At 42.9% G+C, this 20,374-nt stretch overlaps 1 long non-coding RNA gene across 3 annotated transcripts in view; it reads right to left on the reverse strand.

Moving 5' to 3' along the window:
* Positions 1-351: 351 nt before the first annotated feature.
* Positions 352-20,374, reverse strand: part of LOC107078095 (uncharacterized) — a 142,712-nt gene continuing 122,689 nt past the window's right edge. Inside the window, exons 3-4 of one of the 3 annotated variants that reach the window (XR_011190033.1) lie at positions 16,550-16,631; positions 352-531 (exon numbers count right to left, since the gene is read on the reverse strand). This is a non-coding gene — a long non-coding RNA (uncharacterized lncRNA). Of the gene's footprint in view, positions 532-2,256; positions 2,373-15,631; positions 15,942-16,549; positions 16,632-20,374 lie in introns of those variants that run through there. The other 2 variants (XR_001479090.2, XR_001479089.2) reach the window with 2 other exon arrangements.

The raw sequence follows: 20,374 nt of genomic DNA on the forward strand, positions 1-20,374 counted from the left end.
TTTATCACAAGGGCTGAAGTGTGATGAAGTGTGTGTCAGCTGGGGAATAATACAGTCAGAATGTTATTTAATAAGAGATGTTTCATTTGTACCTTCATTTAATATGACCACTGCATTACTGACTGCAGTGGGTCTGCCTCACCAGTAAAACAAACCGCATCAAATATATTAAATATTTACCAGTTTCTTGGAGGAACATTATGCAATGTTATATTTAAGATCAACCTATCTGTTAGAGGTTACAAATTTTCCCCAGACTAAAGTTAAATGTTACACCTTTTTTAATGGATACTATTAAAGGGAGCGCTGGAGGAACATGGAGATTATAGTCACATTTAACAAAGGCAAACGTCAAGTCGGGGGTGTGTGGAATGGTGTTTGATGAATTCATCCATTTTAGAACTGCTGTGTCAAATACAGGGTCAGGGAGTGCCCGAGCCTATCCCAGCAAGCAATGGACATACGACCCTCGCCGGCACGCCGGTCCATCTCAGGGCCCACACGGACACACACCCATACCAGTGTATAACACTGCAAAAAATAAAGATGGTTCAGTGTTTTTTTTCCCATGACCCACTGGTAAATAACCCACTGAAACATGACCCACAAAAAAGCAAAATTCATAGTAACAGGAAAAAAAAAGACATGCATCACCAAGCCACTACAGAACAGGGGTTAGGGTTATGTGCCTAATACAAATTTTTACGCATATCAATCTATTTTTTAACCACTTCATCCAATTCAAGGCTGTGGGGCCCACATAAATCTTAATCTGTTCCCGCACACAATGAGTGCAAGGAACTGTATAAACTGGATGGGTTTATACACACAGTCCATCACAGGGCACAACTATCCCAGAAGCCAATTAACTTGCCTGGATGTTTCCTGTGGGAGAAAAACCAATGTGAACACAGGGAGAACATGCAAACTCCACCCAGACAGCACCTCAGGTCCGGAATTGAGCCCAAGGCCCAGTGTTGAGGGCCAGCAATGGTGACCACTGTGCCGCCCATTAATGATTATTAATAAAAAAAATATTTCAGTCTTGATCACTATACTACAGTAGGAAGGAAACCTCCTGACCTGAAAATAATGTGATCTAACTCCTGATCTCTACAGAGAGAGGTTGATATGGGGACTAATAATTCATTCAGCTGTCAGGTCATTCAAGGGAACTCTTCACTGTCGGCAGCAATGAGTTTCAAGTCAACAAACAAACCCATTTCTTTTCGTGCGGTACAAAGTGGTCTTTAAATCACCTTACAGTACGCAAACCTTCATCTTGATCTTAACCCGGAGGAACTCCAACAGCCTGACTACACCTGTAGTAACTGTCAGTCACAGAATCCATATCTTACTTAATAAAGTGGAATATCTGTGGCTGAGAGAAATCCTTGGATCTATTAACTACTAGTAACCAAGCAAGCTAAAGGAACTGAATGGTTTCCTCTCGTTTATAACCTTCCTCATGTTCTAAACACATATACTGACCCCTGACCTACTGAACTTCTCATACAGAGCAGTGTGGGATATAGAGTACTTCATATTTTGTCTCCTGGTAATGAAATTCTGTTATGTTACGCTCCGTTATGTCTTCTTCCTCATGTACATATAAGAAAATGACAGCTATGCAAGAACTATGACCTGTAATATCTATTTATAAGCTCATAAGTAAGTAATGAAAAAGGCTGAGTTTGGAAAAGAATTCAGAAGCTTTGGGTCAAACGCAGTTCATTGCAGCTGTGTCTGAAATCTTTAGTGTGATTGAACGTCGAGGCATGGAGGGGGAGTCTGATGGGTGTCCTCTCATTCTCTTACGTCTGAGTGTGGAATCAGGGCTTTGGATATGTTTCTGCTGGGTTCTGCCTGTTACACATATCCCTTAGGGAGACCTGGGCATTTCTCGGTCTTGATCAGCACCAATCATGTTACTCATCAATGCATGGATGCTGTTGACTTCATCAGTTTTAGCAGCGGTAGGGAGGGTCTCAAGACAGGACTGCAAACACCCAAAGAGCCATCAACTGTAAAACTTGCTTAAAAATGCTCGCTTTGAAGCTGAAATTTAGTTGTGTTTTCCCCCGACAACTAACAATGAAAACAAAAAGACCAGCAAAGCCATGAAGGATAACCATACTTCAGGAAAGGTCTGTGCTGTGAGGTTGTAGGTGGCCCCAGGTCTGTATCAGATTCCCTGTTCTGCATCGGGACTTGACTGGGTGTCGACCTGGTCCTGTCAGTCAGATCCTCCCTGGGTAATGGAGTTCACGGAGTGTTTTGCTGTGGTTGACCAGCAACGGCTATGTCACGTCCAGCCAGCAGAGTGATACGGACCTCTGGAACGCACTGGCGAGCTGGATAAGACGTCAGCCCTTGTGAAAGAATGAACGAAAGTGGTCTATTCAGAGCCAATTTACCCACTTTCTCACATAACTAGATCGCACTCCTATGACAGACACGGGTTTTTGCATTGAAAACAACTGTCCCTGTCTCCTTTACCTCTACCTCAGGAACATGTCTTCTTTAATAAAAAAAAAAAACACACATCATAAAATCCCGAAAGAAAATTCACTGAGCAGCACCGAATGATGTTTCTTTTTGAGAATATCAGGTTACCGTAATCGGTTTTTGAGATTGGGGGGGAATTGTTTCGTTTGACTAAATCCTAAATCAAATTTGGTCTCCACCACCACCAGTGTGCACCCCCACCTGGATGATGCTCCAGTCCTCTCCCCACACACCAGCTCTGAGTGGGGAGGAGAGCAGAGGGATGGAGCCAGTTCAGAGAGGGGGGTTATTAGGAGGCCATGACTGGTAAAGGCCAGGGGGGAAATTTGGTTAGGACACCAGAGTAACACCCCTATTCTTTTTGAGCAATGTCTTGGGATTTTTGATGACCATGGATCTTAATTTTACATCTAATCTAAAGGATGGCATCTTTTTTTTACAGTATAGTCTTACCATCGCAATGCCTGGGTTGGCATTAGGTCCCATATAGACTGCAGGATGAGCGCCCCCTGCTGGCCCCACTCACACCTCTCCCAGCAGCAGCCTCAGCTTTCCCAGGAGTCTCCCCTCCAGGAACTGGGCAGGCTCACACCTGCTGAGCTCCAGTTGGCTGCCAGTGGAGAGCTGCACGGCTATATACTGTAGGTGCTATATGCTGTTCTTTTTACTCTTCTCTTTTGAGAATCAGTGTTTTTTATAGCTAAGGAAAATTCAAATTTTCTTAGCTGTATTTCAAGACAATCATCCCTCTGTCCTAAAAACCATCACCATACAAAGCAGATCATACTGTTTCACAACTACAAGGCCGCCCCTCATTCTGTTGTCTGCTAGTGGTAGTCTTGCTCTTAACGACCGGAATTTTTAATATCCTGTTTAAAATGGCTATTGCTGTTTTTGTCTCATGTGTGCCTGACTTCAGAAGTGTGAATGAAACAATTTCAACATCTGATTTTAATTGAGGTAGTTCATTGAAAGATTTAGCCTCAGTGCTTTCGACACAGAGGTCAAAAGACTCATGTTGCGTGATAAAACAGTGTCATTTCCTGTACTTTAGGGTGATTAAGCCCTGAAAGATGCATGGGCTAATTGGCTGACTCTATTGATCTTTGTTTTCTTTTACAATGTGTTAACATTTTTTATTGGTACTGATTGTTTTTCATACAATTAAAAACCCATTTTCATCCCTTCATTCCAAATCCTCCCTAAAAATCTTTCTGCATCAACAAAAGTCACAGTTTCTTTGTGTGGCATGGCTGGTAGTCATCAAGTACGAGTACCAACTGGCAGTATGCTCATTCTAACAAGGCCTGCATGGAAGCTTTGGTGATTTTGTCATGTTTACATGATACCTTTTTGCTTTTTAAAGTACCATGCTTTGCGTTCACTTGGAATAACTGGATGTGAACTCCCCAAACTTTAATAACTTTTATTTTTAAAGCTATAATTCCTTAAAATGCAAATTCAGGATCTAGCCTGAGAGAAGAACTCCTGAAACTAGCACTTTCTATTAGGGGTTGCTAATTAATAATCATATATTTATATCTTATATTAAATAAAACATTAATAATCTTAATATCTGTCTTATATGAAGAAATCTGTAACGTAGCATCAATAGAAAAGACCACTAGTTATGATTAACTGCAGGTTTTTCGAGGGTCTGATTATTCTCCTGTGTAAATGCTGAGTAACAGGACATTATGCGTTTTTAGTGTTAGTTAACAAAATAAAACAAGTGACAAGAGAGAAACACAATTCAGCCCATCTAGTTTGCTCGGTTTCTCGTGACTAATTGATCTGAGGAATTAGTGACGATTGTTTCTTGAGAGAAGCCAGGCCATCATCTTAGGCAGGATGATAAAGTAGCTCCCTTTGTGAAAAGAATTGCCTCCTGTCCTTATTTTAATGCCCATCTGCTAAGTTTCCATTTGTGTTGTCATATTCATGTTTCACAGTTGATTCTAATGAATCTGTTTGGTGGAATTAATCAGTACCAAGTCTCCCTGTAGTCTTCTCTGATCAAGACTTGAACAATTAGGGTCTTTCTACCCTGTCAATGAAGAATGTTTCTTTAATCCCAGGAACATATTTGGTCTTGTTCTCTTGATGTTAACAATGCCAATTAAAATGTGGTTTTAAAAACTAAATTATTAAAAATTACAAACCGTGAGCAACTCCAGACGCCAAGATTTCTTTGAGCGGTTGGCCGTTTTTTCTCTCTCAGTCTTTAACGACTGGGTAATTAAAAAAAAGGGCTCGAAAACATCATGGATTGTGCAGGTCATTAGGTATCGCAACAGTGTGTGTTGTACGTGGTACACCTTTCATTTTGTCCTTTCGTCTAAAATTAGACAGAGTCTATTCCTCCTTATAGACAGAAAACCTAGTTCAAATCACAGTCAAAACAATTTAGTCAGGACAGCTTGAAAGCTGTTCTTCACCAAAGCTGAAGATATTATGTTCCGTCAGTTTGTTTTCAAAATGAAAAACCGGTCTGGAAGTCCAACTGCTCCCTCTCCAACTTAAAGCAATATTCAGCACAAGACAGGTCGGAGAGGACTTGGAAGCACTGAGCGCTCCTAACACTGAATTACTGCAGAGAGACATTTCACGTTTCATCTAGAAACCTCACAGAACTGAGAAGAAATGTTGCAGAGTGTGAAAACCCAACCAAGACAGTGGAAGCAAAGGGCAGGAGAATGTCTGACAACATTCTCTTTTACTGGAGGGAGAAATGTCTACCTTAATCCCCTGTATCCTTTCCTTCACTAAAAGAGGACCAATATTCCTCCTCAAAAGCACATTTTTAAGAAATTCTCTTAATACTTCCACCAATAACACTTTCATATACTGTCGTATACGTCTTCATTAAAAAGAACTGCAATTGTTACGCATTTCTATTTTAGCACCAGCATGCACTGTATTTGAACTGGTGAATACAAATGTCAAGTATTCAGCTTGTTTTAAGAATCTTTTTCCACACTGTCTCATTTTTGTCTCCCTTTGACTCTGGGTGTGCAGTGACCTTGCCCACATTCTACCACCCAGTTGAAATAAGATGGGTCTGAAGGTTCTCTTTCAGTACGGCCACACAGGCAGCAGGGCTAACGTTTCTCCCTGAATTCTAACTGAAACGTAAAACAACCTAAAGCTTTCTCTCTGAAGTGTCTTGTCCAACAGATTTAGGAAAAAAAACCCAGATAACAGTTACTTCCTGAATATTAGTGTGTGTGCAGTTCAAAGAATATTCCCTGCATAGGTCACTATTGGAGTCTTAATTGATGTCTCGTTTATTTTTACCAGTTAATCTGAACAGAGCTATATAGGTAGTTAACAGATGGAATGTATTAAGAAGAGAAACACACTGAGCAGTTAAGGCAACTATGGCGCTTGCAAAAAATACTTGATAGAGAAGCCGTCTAATTACTTGAGAGAAATGTGACATGTACCAGTTGCAGTTTGGTCATCTTCATCTTTTTTTTTTTAATTCATTAACTAAAACTATGATACCTTTTTGTGTTTTTTCCTTGTAAAAAAAAAAAAGATAGTCCCCCGAGACTACCTGATGGGAAAGCAGAAAAAACGAGCTCCACACTTAGTTAAAGGGCTCTCTTGTGTGTTCGCGATTTTATATCCCTCGTAAAACTTGTATAAAAAAAGGGCAGGCCAATAAAAAAAAAACACAATATACAGGCCTGCTCAAATAAAAATAGCATGCAGTCTCTGAACTTCTCACGGGTTTCCACGGACTCAGTTTATTTCCACTCACTAGTTGCATAATTCAAATGTATTGAGATCCAGAAGACAGACAAAACAGAATAATATATACTGCACCTCAAAAAAAGATTGTGTACACCATTGATTCCAAGTGCGCTCAATATAGCACTGAAACGCAGAAGCAAAGATTGTTTTGATTTTGTGCACGGAAATAACCTCTACTGTAACTCATAAACGGGCGTTCTAGAACGTAACATCAAAAGGAATAACTACCTAGTTCAGATACGACACCCTTTCAATCATTTTTGGATCCAAGAATCGACTGCCATCGTCTTTGCAATGCGCTGGCCTTTCGATATCATCCACTGAAGCAGAGACACGAGCTGGTCGCACATTTCCACTGCTGAAAAGTGTCGAGAACCAATGGTTCTGATGGCGAATTTGTATTTTTGGCCAGGCAAAAATAAATTTACTTACAGGTAGTGCCATCCAACATTGCAGAGCAGGGGGAATCTATACATCTTAAGTATAAATCTTATTCCTTCAAGCTTCTGTACCGTTGGACGAAATCGAGCACTTTAGCTCTGATTCTTTTGGATGTTTAGCTAGCCTGGTATTAATAGCAAACATACTGGCAGGCTTTGTACAATGGAAGGCATATCTAAATCTGGTTTTATGGCTTAATCTAATACAGGTTAATAACAAAATCTGTTTTGTCTTAATCCCCCTGTCCTAATTAGTGCTCAGATAAAAGACTGATTCCCTGCCTCTTAAAGGCTGTTTTCCTGACCAGGTTTGTTTGTGGCGGTGGCTCTGTTGAATCCAGATCCAGCTCTACACTGTATCTTTATTTTGTGATATCAAGATCCCCATTAATTGAGAACCATATAACATTTTCAGGAGCATGAAACAGTTCAAAAGGTAAAAAAACAAAATGCACACAGCTGTGTGTTTTCTGTATACAGCATAGGCTGGGTTTTGTAGCAGCACTTTTTTATATGCTTTTTAACTTTATTTTAAAGCTTCGCTGCAAATTATCTCCTGTTAAATCCAGCATCTGTTTTAATTTTGGAGGTCTGAATGTTTCCCTTATCGGCCTCGTTTTACAGTAACTGTGTTTTGGAACTAAAGAACATATCAGTCAGCCTTTTCTAAATGTCACGATAATTATATCAGAAATATTTGGATTTAATCGCAAAAGTGCTTTGAAACAAATGTGCAATATGTCACACTCACTACAAAATTGCACACAGCTTACTCTTAGGTTTATGTGTTCTTAATCATGATTTCTTTCAAATGTCCTCCAACACAATTATCTGTAAAGTGGAGGGTTCTTAGGTTTAACAAAGTACAGCTTGTTATTGTATAATTGTAATTGTATGTACTTTGTGTATATTATTCATACACGTATATATTATACATTGTTAAATGGAATATGTATGTTAATGTAAGTTATAAATATTTACGTACAATAGGTGTATATTCAACCAAGTTTGAAAAAACAGTGCCAATGAAAAAGAGCCTTGAGGTGTCCACCTTCAACATGGAAATTGCACTTTATATAGTACTGGTTTGTTTTAGAATGAACATGTTTCCCTTCTTCCTGAGAAACTAAACAATAGTGAGAAATAAAAAAGAAAATGATTGCAAATGCTGTAAACCCAATGCTGAGAGGGTTAAAGTCTAACGATACAAGCTGTATACCTGTGAAACATGCTTTGTGCAAGCTTCTGTCTCTTTAATCTCTGAGAGCCGGAACAAGCATGTACCTTATTTCTACCTTTTACCACACATGCCTGTAGTTTCTACTTAGAAGTGCATTTAAAACCAAGAACAGAGGGCACTTCTTTACACAAAGGGTGGTGTTAGCGTGGAACAAGTTACCCTGCTATATTGTTATAGCTGATACCTTGACTTCTTTCAAGAAATGGCTGGATGAGATCTTTCAGTCAGGACAGAACACACGTCTTTACACAAAGGGGGGGTGAGAGTGTGGAACAAGCTACCCAGCCATGTTGTTGAGCCAGTCTCAAGAAACAGCCAGATGAACTCCTTGCATCAATTAAATTGCAAAAAGAAAAGATGGGCTGACAGGCTTCCTATCATTTGAAATCCATTCTTGTGTTGCGTCGATAAATGTTGCCGAGTTCTTCAACTTTGTGTGGCTGTCTGGCCTGAAAGCAGTGACAGTCCAAGTCAACGTGAGTCTGTCATGGTGACTATAAATGCCAAATTAATTAAAACATGTCCAAACTAAACTAAAACCAAAAACAATCAATATCCAAAGACTTGTCTCTTTGCTATTTCTAACAATATAAATTCATAAATAGAATGATCATTTCTTTTGATGCTTTGTGTACATTTCTTTGTACGAGTCACAGTGTCACGCAATTTTTCACAATTATATCAGATTTATTATTGAATACTTCTTTACTTTTTGTGCAAGTCATCGTACTACGGCGTCAGTGGGGGCTTCAAAAATGTGTCCCCCCCACCAATCTGTGATCCTGTGAACCATGACAAAGTATATGAATTAGAACAAAGTATATCTTTTCTGAGACGGCTTTAGGAATATCAGAGTCTATAGTGGCGAAGTGGTCAGCATTGCTACCAAGCAGCACTACGGCCCTGGGTTCCTCGGGAGCTGTCTGGGTGGAGTTTGCATGTTCTTCTCATGTTTGCATTGGGAAGTCCAAGGACCTAAAACTCAAAAATTGGTTTCTGGCCCTGGTGTGTGTGTGTGTGTGTGTGTGTGTGTGTGTGTGTGTGTGTGTGTGTGTGTGTGTGTGTGTGGTCACTGCAATGGACTGGTGGCCCATTTAGCCTGTATCCCACCTTGTGCCTGTTGATGGTCGGGATAGGCTCTGGCTCTCCATTCCCAAAAAATTGGAAGAAGTAGTCAGAAAACAGATGGACGAAGACTCCTACTCCTTACTCCTTTGTTAAGGTGTCCAGTCCTTCCACAAAGTCAGGAAGGTCTTAACTTCAAGCAACTTTCATATTCGAGCTTCTCTCTTTCTAAGACATGAGGAACAAAAAAAAACTGTAATAGCATTTAAGTGATTGGAAGCTTTGACTTTGTTTTCCCAGTCCTATTAAAAAATTAAATCGAACCTCAAACTTACCTTTCAAACGGAAGGGGAGGGGGGGGTAATAATTTATTAAGATGCCTCGCGTCTGCAAGCCCACAACGGCGAGGCTGAGACAGTCGGGTCCCTGGAGCCCAACAGCGGCACACTTTTCTTGGAAGTCAGCTGGGATCTTCCCGCAAGCATGAGATCAGTCTTAATAATAATAATAATTGCTTACACTTATATAGCGCTTTTCTGGACACTCCACTCAAAGCGCTTTACAGGTAATGGGGATCCCCTCCACCACCACCAATGTGCAGCATCCACCTGGATGATGCGACGGCAGCCATAGTGCGCCAGAACGCTCCCCACACACCAGCTCTCAGTGGGGAGGAGAGCAGAGGGATGGAGCCAGTTCATAGAGGGGGGTTATTAGGAGGCCATGATTGGTCAGGGCCAATGGGAAATTTGGCCAGGACACTGGGGTAACACCCCTACTCTTTTCGAGAAACGCCCTGGGATTTTGAATGACCACAGAGAGTCAGGACCTCGGTTTTACGTCTCATCCGAAGGACGGTGCCTGTTTACAGTCTAGTGTCCCCGTCACTATACTGGGGCATGAGGACCCACACAGACCGCAGGGTGAGCGCCCCCTGCTGGCCCCACTAACACCTCTCCCAGCAGCAACCTTAGTTTTTAGGTCTCCCATCCAGGTACTGACCAGGCTCACACCTGCTTAGCTTCAGTGGGGCTGCCAGTTGTGAGTTGCAGGGTGATATGGCTGCTGGCTGCTTCTTTGGAGTCTTCCTTCTCCATTCCCTCTTTTTCTTATCATGTTGTCAATGATGCCGGGGCTCAAGAGTAAAAATAACTCTGGCTTACCTGCGAGGGGGCTGCTGCTGACTGCCGCGGAAACACTGGCGTTTTTCAGAGGCGCACCGAAACGGAGGCAGGGAGCCGCGGAAGATCAGCTTAAAACCCCAAAACGGGGTCCAGAAAGGTCCAGACAACACACAAAGGTGAGAGGGCTGGGCTGCTGAGTGACAGCACCAGGAAAACTGCCGGCTGGCAGTCGAGCTGGGTCTTCCCTTCCAATCCTCTCTATTCGAGCGTGGGTTTTGGTTTCACACCTCTCCAGTTCTCCCAGTGTCCTTCGCCCATGCTCCCTGCCTCCTCCCACCCACGCGGCCTTTCGTTCTCCCTGGCCTTTTTCAGCCAATGGTTTACCCTCTCTCCCTTCTATAGCCAGCAGCCATATCACCCTGCAACTCCCAGTTGGCAGCCCCCACTGGAGCCCAGCAGGTGTGAGCCTGGCCAGTACCTGGAGGGGAAACTCCTGGGAAAGCTGAGGCTGCTGCTGGGAGAGGTGTGAGTGGGGCCAGCAGGGGGCGCTCAACCTGCGGTCTGTGTGGATCCTCATGCCCCAGTATAGTGACGGGGACACTAGACTGTAAACAGGCGCTGTCCTTCGGATGAGACGTAAAACCGAGGTCCTGACTCTCTGTGGTCATTAACAATCCCAGGGTGTCTCTCGAAAAGAGTAGGGGTGTAACCCTGGCGTCCTGGCTAAATTTCCCATTGGCCCTCACCAATCATGGCCTCCTAATAATCCCCCTCTATGAATTGGCTTCATTACTCTGCTCTCCTCACCACTGAGAGCTGGTGTGTGGTGAGCGTTCTGGCGCACTATGGCTGCCGTTGCATCATCCAGGTGGGGCTGCACACTGGTGGTGGTGGAGGGGATCCCCATTACCTGTAAAGCACTTTGAGGGGAGTTTCCAGAAAAGCACTGTATAAGTGTAAGCAATTATTATTATTATAATCCTCTCTATTCAAGCGTGGTTTCACACCTCTCCGGTTCTCCCTTCTCCTGCCTCCTCCCCCCCGCGCTGTCTTTCATTCTCCCTGGCTTTTTCAGTCAATGGTTTCCCCTCTCTCCCTCATGCCGGAAGAAGGTTGCACAGCCCGTTTTCCCATTTCGCTCGTCTCTAGCTCAGCTCAGCCCATCACACCTGTGAAGCGCAGGGGCGGGGCGGTGGCTCTGTGGCTCAGGACCTGCGCCTGTGGCTGGAAGGTTGCCGGTTCGAAACCCACGGCCGGCAGAGGAATCCTACTCCGTTGGGCTCCTGAGCGGGGCCCTTCACCCCAGCTGCTCCAGGGGTGCCGTATAAATGTCCGACCCTGCGCTCTGACCCCCAGCTTCTCTCCCTGTCTGTGTGTCTCATGGAGAGCTAGTTGGGGTCCGTGAAAAGACACATTCCTAATGCAAGAAATTATATCTGGCCAGTAAAGTGATCTGATCTGATCTTCCATCCTGTGCTTCATAGGTGTGATGGGCTGAGCTGTACCCTGTAAAGAGTGTAATGGAGCAGCTGTCTCTCTGAGCTGTCTTTGTTGGCTTTAGCCAACAAAAGAAGGACAGTCATCAACATTCGACTACAGAGGGATCCGATTCCAATTAGGTTTTGACAGTCTAAAGCAGCAAAGCGCATGGTAGGGGGTGTCTCATGGTGAGATCATTCTCTTCGCGAGAACAGTCCTTTGGCTACTTTTAAAAGATGGTATCAAAGACAGCCCCTGAGAGTCCACTCACGTTTTACTTGCCCTAGGAACAGGTACTGCGTAAAGGTTTTTCCCCACAGTTCGGGAACAGGATATTTTGAGATGTGTGAGGAGAAGGGGGAAAAGCATGGTGCACTCTTCTGAAGAGTGAGAGTTTGCCCGTAGGGTAAGGAAAGGATCGCTCTCGGGCAGATGACGTAACTTCAGCTACAAGTTCAGGTTTGGACAAGAGAGAAAACTAGGATGGCCATATGGATTCTGGGCCAGAGTGCAGTGGGTTGCTGATTATATAACAGGGATGATCCAGCCTAGAAATTCCCTGTACCGTTATATTCTGCTTGGGAACACCAGCAGTGCAATGACCCCAGCATTGGGTGATGTCCACAAGGGGGCTTCCAATGAAGAAGGGTCTACCGCAATTAGTTTCTTTTCTAATGTACTGTAAGGCCCTTCCCAGTTACCAAGACAACAGGATTGTAGTACTGATTATGATGCAGACTGAACAATACGATGAAGATGTCACCCCTTCTCTACCCCAGATGCCTTTATCGCAGGCCCACTGCAATAAATACACCATATACTCCTGGAGTATGCTGTGCTAAAGCTCTTTTGTGTGTATGCAAGTTCTGTGTAAGATTTTTTAAATGCGATTGGTGTGACTCTGCTGTTCAGCCATTTGCAGCTCCCTATCAGTTATGATTTTATACAGTAGTTACTCTCAGTCTTCAGACATTTGCTCATAGGTCCAACTGGAACCAAAAAAAAAGCATTGTTTTATGAGGCTGGGTGGTGACGGAGTCACCCAGAATTTACACCTGGTTGTGCTCATTTGCAGAAACTGGAAAAAGAAGGTCCAGATCCCAGTTCAGTAAAAAAGCATTTCTCAGCTTCAGAACTTCAAGCCCTTATCCCCCCCTCATCTGTTATGTGAATTGCCCCTTTTAGTATGTTTCAGGCATGTGTTGCATTGTATTTGCCGATTTAATTTTAAATTCTGGTTTCAGGCATACTGTACATAAAAAATAATGTATGACAAACAATTTACCCCCTGCTCCCAGGAGCCATCTTCAACGCGTGTTGCATTTTCACTTGAGACATAGCGGTCAGGCAGACATTCACAAATTCCCTGGGAGTGCCCGTTTTTCTCACGACATCGTGCAAATAAAAAGGAGAGGCAGAAGCTGGTTATCGGGCACGGGCAAATCCGATTTCTCCCGTGTTTTTTTTTCCTGGGAAAGCCGTAGTGATATTGGGGGTTCCATACTGCACATGGAGAGCACAGTAGCATGAGGATTCTGGGAAACTAGCATGAGTGTTTTGCTTGGCGTCATGTCTTCACAGTATTTTTTGCTCATGTACAAAATGTACTGTACACAGATGCAGTGTCAAACCCAGGTGTTTCTGAATAAATCAAAAGCCAGTAGAGAGGAGGAAGGGTTCGAGGTGCTGTGAGGACTGGGAACAGTAAATATTATATCTTTACCAGAGGTGGCTGACCTCATCTGTCATAGGCAGAGGCCAATTGACTTTAAAATCCTCATGCTCACCTATAAGACTCTACATGGCCTGGCACCTCAATACCTGTCTGAACTATTATCGCCCTACTCCCCACCTCGCAATCTCCGCTCTTCAAATTCTGCCCTCCTTACTGTCCCCCAAGCCCGTCTACATTGTATGGGCGACAGGGCCTTCTCCTGCTATGCTCTGGAACTCTTTGCCCAAGGATATCAGAGAGTCACCTTCTCTAAACTCCTTCAAATCCAGACTCAAAACCTTCTTCTTCAGAAAAGCCTTTACTGAACTGGTTCCATTCTTCACCCCTCTGCTCTTCTTAGTACCACCTTCCACGGTCTCCTCTATTGTTATTGTTGTAATTGTAATTGTGTCTTATCTTTTGAATTCTTCTTATTTATTGTTGTTTTCTTCTTATTTATTTTTGTCATCCTGTAAAGCGCTTTGAGAAGCCACCTTTAAAGGCGCTATATAAAATAAAGTTTATTATTATTATTATAATTGAACCTCATGCTAGAGTTCCTTATCCACTACAATATCTTTTACTTTGCCGTCACAAAAATGAAACCGAAAAAGCTCAGTCATTTAATGTTTTGCCTTTCAACGTACGATGTTCATGGGATTCATTCTGCCCTGCTCTAGGGCAGTTTTTACTTTTCACTTTTCTCCACTGTCAGCAGAATGCTGAGATTCCATAATGATCACCACTTAACCCTCATTCTTCTGTAGTGGAAATCCTCAAAGAGGAACAGGCTCTTTTTAGCTCCACGAATGTGGACTGTACAAAACAGCAGATGGTTTCTTCAAAACATTGCATCTGACAAAAGACGAAGCATTTAGGATTCGTATTGTCCCTCATACAGTACAGTACGTGCCATTGGATGGCAGTAGCCATTCAGGGCTACACCATCTCCAGAAATACTTGAACACAGTAAAAGTGAACTAGTCCCCTCCCACCCTACACACACCCTGACGTGCCACAGCCACAACTGCCCACAGAAAGTTCTCGCCATCTTCCAGAAGGAACAGAAAACTCATCTCCTTGTGAAAGACCTGACCCCAAACACCAAGAACTCTCCTTAGCACCGTGCTACAGCCTAGATCTTTATGCTGTGCTTTCTTTATCATCAATTCGCTGTTGTTTTACATCACGGTTTTATAGACTCTTTGCGTCTTGCCTTGATTGAATTTTAGGTCACGTTCGATAAAAGCCAAAGCTGTTTTGTAAATGTAAGTGTAAAGAGTCCTGAATTGGGTTAGATCCTAATGAATGTGACAAAAGGAGGAAATATGTCATCTAGTGATCTAAGGCATTGCTTTAAGAGTGTACATAGTGAGACAGGAGGGAGATATGTGAAGGGATGTCTTGAGTTCGATTTATACACATAGGTGAGCTGAGGTGTGTGAGATTAGAATTTATCGTCCATCCTGAACTTCTGTTTTAAGAGCCATTGTTGGGGAAATATTTACAGCGCATTGTGCACATTAACTATTCCAATAATTCCAAAATCTAAATGCGGTACTATACATGATTCAGTAATTAACACTGAATTTGAAGAATTATTCATGATTCACTGACCGACACATACTGTACAGTCAGTGCAGTGAAATATGACAAAAACAGCATTTCCTGTGATGAGCAGGAGGCTACAAGTCCTGCTGGGACTGACAAATCCTAGCAGTTTGACATTTCAATCCCGATTATGCCTTTTTTGTAACTTTTCTTTAGACTGAGACAGATCATTTACAGCTACTCATGCTGACAGTCAATATCACTAACATTGACCACTTAGTCTGGTCTTGTTGACAACTGGAATTTGAGAGAACTGTTTATATGGGGGTGGCCATAAGTGTTTTCGGCTATACAGCTTTTAAAATATCTGAGTAATGAAAATAGACTATATAGACCATGTAGCCTGAATAAATTAAACTATGGACTCAGGAAGCTGGGAATAGCACAGAGATTCTTTCCCATAGGTTTTTCTGTATGGAAAAAAAGTCACTGCTTTTCCCATTAATTTGTTGACACTGTTTCAGCCTAAACCAGCCCTTGTAATCATGTTTTCTGGCTGACATACAAGCCCAAATTGAAAGCTATGGGATGTCCAGCAGAGGAATGCTCTATGCAAATATCACAGGTCCCAATTTACAAAAATCTGTCTACGTTTAAGTGGGCAGAACATCCTGCTGACAAATCCTTCCACAGATGGGGAGTCTCTGAAAACCCATGACTAATTTGACAAGGCTGCGAGGGTTAGCTTATAGTACCTTACCGGTTCTTTTTATTATAGTATATTTACATGTAATTTTACAGTATATCATGTGGTTGAAATCCTTTGTGAAAGCAATAGGTAAAACACAGTCTCTGCCAAAGCATAAGAACTGGATACATTTACTGGACAGAGCATCTATTCCTGTGCCTGAAACGGTGATTTTACGCCAAGGAAGGGACTGAAGAGACCATTTACTGCCCAGATCCATCCATCCATCCATTTTGTAACTGCTTCATCCAATTCAGGGCTGCTGGGGAGCCAGAGTGCACCCCAGCAGGCAATGGGTACAGTGCAGGGTACGCTGTGGATGGGATACCAGTTCATTGCAGGGCCGACACACACAGACAGAGGTTCCTGACACAGACACTTATATTCTCTCTGAGCCACACACCCACAAAAGCAAACAAACCAGCACAGACAGTTCTGAGGCACAGCTGTTCTGCTACAGCAATGTTTGTAGGATGCAAGCACGTTGCACAAAACTGCAGACGCTGATGTTGCTCATTTATGCGGAGGCAAGAGAAATGCTTTTGAATCTATTTTTTCTTCTTTCATTTGTTGTGCTTCAATGACCCAAATGGCCGCTAGCGAATAGGCAACCTTCTTGAACTGATAGGGTGCACTGGCGCCATCCTGTCACTTTGCACTCTCAGGACACATACGAACAGCGCTAATTACCTCCTATCATACCAATTAGAGAGATTGTTTTTATTAAGACAAGGAGTCTAGCATGTCTCTATGCAATAATCTAGGCCACGGGCTATAAAAAGAACTAGCAAAAATTCATCTCATAAAAACTGGAACACTTATACCGAACAATTCTCCAGATTTCCCATCCTACTGGGATTTCCAGGCTTTAAAAATGAGTGGTGCTCTTTACTGAAATGTCATTACTTATCATGATTTTACCTTTTACGGGTCCTCAAGCCTTTTCACAGCGTCCGTCTCAGTACCTGCTTCAGCCGCGCTGTCCCTCTTGGCATCACAAGTCCTGAGGAACACAAGCAAGTGTGAGTCTTTTCTCCTGCCCCATGCCTTTCACTCACCAGCTCACTCCAAGAGAAATCAACATCAGAATGTACTTTCCACATGTCCACATGCAGTGGAAATTTTCCTTTGGTCTCACTGAGACAGCAAGAAAAGCAGTATATACTGTATACAGAGCACATAACACATCCAGTGAATTTTACAGAATACAAAACACATAATATAAATAATACCATTCTATGCAATACAGTACAAAAACATAAGATTCAAGATTGACATGCAGATTATACTGTACGTGTTGTCAATGTAAGGCTTTGAAGGGACTCAGACATCAGAGTTTAAGAGTAACAGCACTCGAATTAATGACTTTTTAAATGGGTTTTTGTAACCTTGGGTACTCTGAAATGCAGTCTGGAACGTATTTTTTCAAAATGGCAGTGGAGTGGTTTCGATACATCCATTTCCTATTAACACTGCTTTCCTGTAAACCTTCCTAGTACAGATGTGGCTCAGCTGGTTCTGTTTCTCAGCAATAATTTTGCTGCTTGGCTTCACCAATGACGGCAAGATTCCCACACCAAGTGGCGATGTTAAAGCTCACTCTCTACCAGCTTGGTATAGGCCAGCTCTAGGAGGTGTTTGCTTACGTCAAACATTTCGCAACCTTCTTGATTTCACCCGCCTGACAACTCCTTACCCCACCCCCCCTTGTTGCCCAACAAGATTCAACCCGGGCAAAGGACCCCAGATCGGCCTTAATAGGAAAAAAAAATGGTCCTCAGCTCAAATTGAGTCTGCGTGTTCCTTTTTTGTTTTTACGAGGTAGTAAAAATAACTTTGTCTCGACGGCGCTGGCAAAAAAAAACCCAACCTGTGCTGTACTTGTTAAACGACTTAACGACTTGTGAGTGAAATTCCAGAACGGGGCACCAGCAACCCTCCTTAGCTCAACAAATAGCGTTTCCACGGACTCGCGTACTGTCTAAATCGCAATTGCAACAGGTCGGTGGCTAGACACTCAGGTCAGCATGTGTGCATCATGCATTGCTCATTGCAAAAACGAGGTCCCGCGAACTCACTTAGAATGGTGTGTAGAAAGGGAACAAAACCAATATTTAACTGAAAAACAAATAGGGATACACTCAGCAGTCAGTTAATACTGCCCCACTGAACCCACCACACCAACCTGGAAGCCAAGACAGCACGGCAGCGTCTGTAATTTCTCTGCAGACTAAAATTCGGCATGCCGTCAAACATCCTAACAAATATTTACAGGTGCACCTCTGAAAGCATCCTCACTGGCTGCATCATTGCCTGGTATTGTAAATGCCCGACAGCGTGATGTACTCCAGAGGGTGGTGAAACTGGCTCAAAACACTACCAGCTGCGCGCTACCGAACAACCAGGATATCTACTCTGTTAGATGCCTTAAGAAGGCCGGGTCTATCCTGAAGGACCCCAGTCACCCTAACCACAACCTGCTTTCTCTACTACCATCCGGAAAACAATACCGAAGCATACCGACCAAGACCAACAGGTTTCGTAAACAGCTTCTTCCCCTAGGCAGTAAGACTGCTGAACAGCCAACCACAGCAGACGCCTGCAGTGACCTCCTTGAACTGACAGGGTGTGCTGGTGCCCTCCTGCCCCTTGCACTCTCAGGACACGTACTGTACGAAGAGCACTAAAACCTCCTTTCCTTGTGTTACTTTCGTGCAAGCTGTAAATTGTAATTGTGTAATTTATTGTATCCTTATGTTAATCTAATCCCTCTAAATTCCTGTCCTTCTGCTCTTCTATCCCTCTTAACGAGCTCGCAGACAAAGCATTTCATTGCCGACAACACCCCTGTGCGCTGTACTGTTCGTGCCCCGATGAATAAACCCTTGATTGATGGACTGAATAGGAATTGTAGCACAGTGGTTAGCATTGCTGACTCGCAGTGCTGTGGTCCCCGAGTTCAATTTCTTGGGTGCTCTGTGGGGGAGTTTGCATGTTCTCCTCTAGCTCCCACGTTTCCTCCAAGTGCTCTGGTCTCCTCCCACGATCCAAAAACATGCTGGTGGGTTGATCGGATTTGGGAAAACGTGCCCAGGTGTGAGGATGTGTGTTTGTGTCTGTCTGTGCCCTAAGAAGTAGCAACGTCCCATCCAGGGTGTACCCTGCCTTGCACCCATTGCTTGCTGGGATAGACACTGGGCCCCCTGCGACACTGTATGAGGTAAAGCAGTTAGGAAATGGATGGATGGAGGTGTCAGGTGAACAAAGGGGGCCCGTTTTCTTCCCCTGTTCAAGTGACTGACATTTCAACAAGAGAGCAGTTCACAGTCTTTGGTTTCATAAAGCCACTGTGATTCCAAATCAAACCAGATCACCCAGCGACATATAATTAATTAAGCTATTAATGACAAAAAGAACGAAATCAACACAGCAATTGTGTTTTGTCATTTACAGTATGGCAATATCGTTACAGAAGTTAGACAGTAAATAGAAATTGTAGTATGACTAGAGATTAAAGAGTTAAAAGTTTTCATTAAAGTTCTAAACTCTTTCAATGAGTTTTTGCCATTTCATGTTTTCCCTTTTAGAGACCTGTCCTTATTTGTTCTACTTTTTCCAGTTTCTCCAATCGTCAACACCACACACAATGACATGCTTAAAAGGAGAGGGAAATACTGAAGTACTCTGGTGCCAGACGTCATGGCTGTCCAAAGTCAATATTGAACAGGGAAAGATCTGAAGCATCAGGGTTCTGAAGTAATGTGGCCTGTTTTTCCAAAGAGCTGACCAAAGATTCCAACAGTAGAAACAGTCAAGTAAAATCACAATTACTGAAGAAATCTAGCATTTCCCTCATCATTATTAGGTATCCATCCATTTTTAACCACTTCTTGTTCCTGGGGGTGTCACAGGGGAGCCAGAGCCTATCCCAGCAAGCAATGGGGGCAAGGCAGGATACACCCTGGATGGGACACCAGTCACACATGGAGAATATAAACTCCACACAAATAGCACCCTAGAATTTGAACTCCAGGGCTCCAGTGCTTTGAGGCAGCAACGCTAACCACTGACCAGCCCTATTCGGTCATATTCAGATTCTAGTTTAAACCAGTATAAGCCTAATCAGAATGAAAGCAATACATTTGAGTATTTCCCAAATACAGCCAACATAAGAAATATTACAGCATCAGATCATGGTACAACACACACTCACTAAATCAATGTTAGCCATCATTCAAGGCCTTCCTATTAAGAAGCATGTACTGTAGAGAACGAAGCAGAAGAGAATTAAACTAGAGCTTGTGACATTAATGAATATATTTGAAGATCCACGTCCCCAGTTTAAATAAACCTGCACAAATGTAGATTTCCCAGGCAGTACCTTGTTATTAAAAAAAACGACCATTACTTAGTATGTGCCTGTCAAAGTAGAAAGCTCAGCATGACTCTTTTGTGCTAATAACATGCAACTTGCTGAAACCTAACGAGAAGAAAAAACAACAAAATCCTTCAGGCCCCGTCAATCCGTAAGAAAACATACAGCCGTTTCAAAAACGTACGTATTTTTGACAACACAATAGTCAAGACACCGCTCCATTTTCTAAAGTTATTTGTGTATACTGACACAAACCTGGCCCACTTCCCTAGTCCTGGCAAAAGAACAACTTTACAGGAAAAATAGGAGTTTTGTGTCACCATAAAAAAAAACAGCTCCTAAAAATACCCACCTATCCATTTTCTAACCAC

The sequence above is a fragment of the Lepisosteus oculatus genome, chromosome 7, assembly GCF_040954835.1.
Source record: "Lepisosteus oculatus isolate fLepOcu1 chromosome 7, fLepOcu1.hap2, whole genome shotgun sequence".
NCBI lineage: Eukaryota > Metazoa > Chordata > Actinopteri > Semionotiformes > Lepisosteidae > Lepisosteus > Lepisosteus oculatus.